The sequence below is a fragment of the Aplysia californica genome, unplaced genomic scaffold, assembly GCF_000002075.1.
Source record: "Aplysia californica isolate F4 #8 unplaced genomic scaffold, AplCal3.0 scaffold01146, whole genome shotgun sequence".
In the NCBI taxonomy this organism is placed as follows: Eukaryota; Metazoa; Mollusca; class Gastropoda; order Aplysiida; family Aplysiidae; genus Aplysia; species Aplysia californica.
Window position 1 is genome coordinate 83,749 of NW_004798416.1, and position 981 is coordinate 84,729.

The following is a 981-nucleotide window of genomic DNA, read 5'->3' on the forward strand; positions in this document are numbered from 1 at the left end:
TTCCAAATGGGGACATGCATTGGGTTTTTTACAGTTTTTTTGTTTTTGTTTTTTTTCTTGTAGAGAGGAAGTAGAGGGGAGAAAGGTCTGATCAGAGTAACATTCACATTTTAAAGGTGTACTTTGCAAATGAACAGATGTGAAGTTTTTGAAAGGTTTAATTCACTGCGTACCCATGTCGCATATATTCTTTGATCAACCTTTGGTTTCATCTACCTACTTTTGACACCGTCTCAATAGTTTTTGAGTTCAGATTACTCTTTAGTGTGTTATTACCGCAGCTATGTTCATGACTCGAAGTCAACCACGTCACAGTGGTTTTAAAAAAATATTTGTGAGGCAGCGTGGTGGAATCAGGCTCTCGTCAAGATAATCAAAATGAAGAAACTTGGTTTTTTTCGCAGGTTTGATAATTTTTATTTAATTTTTATTTTTTGGCACAACACCTTCCATGCCCTTTAAAGAACTCATTTCTGCGTAGATTTTTCTGAAAAACGTTGATTAAAGACACAGAAAATGTAAATTTTCATTTACCCCAGACTCTTAATCTAAGGAAATAACTATCCTTTGGTGGCCATTTTCTCACTAATTTTGCCTCTGAAAACAGGTGACCCCCACCTCCCACTTTCATAAATATCTCGACTTGTATAAATGGATACTTTTTTCATCCAAATAAAGACAGGTGAACAAGCTTTAAGATAATACCAATAACTCTACATTCCAAAAAAATTGACGAGAGCCTGATTCCACCACGCTGCCTGACATTTGCAGAGTATCTTTGTCTCTATGCAAGGTCACAGTACCACACACAACTCGTACTGGCCTTGACATTTCCTGTTAAAGATGTCATACAATATGTGAAGTGTGCTGACAAAATGAGTTACTTCTCTGATTCAAGCCTTAACAAAATAGATAAATCACGCTTATAGGTGAAGTTTTTACAGTTTATAAGTATGAAACAATAAAAGACATGTTATAGTA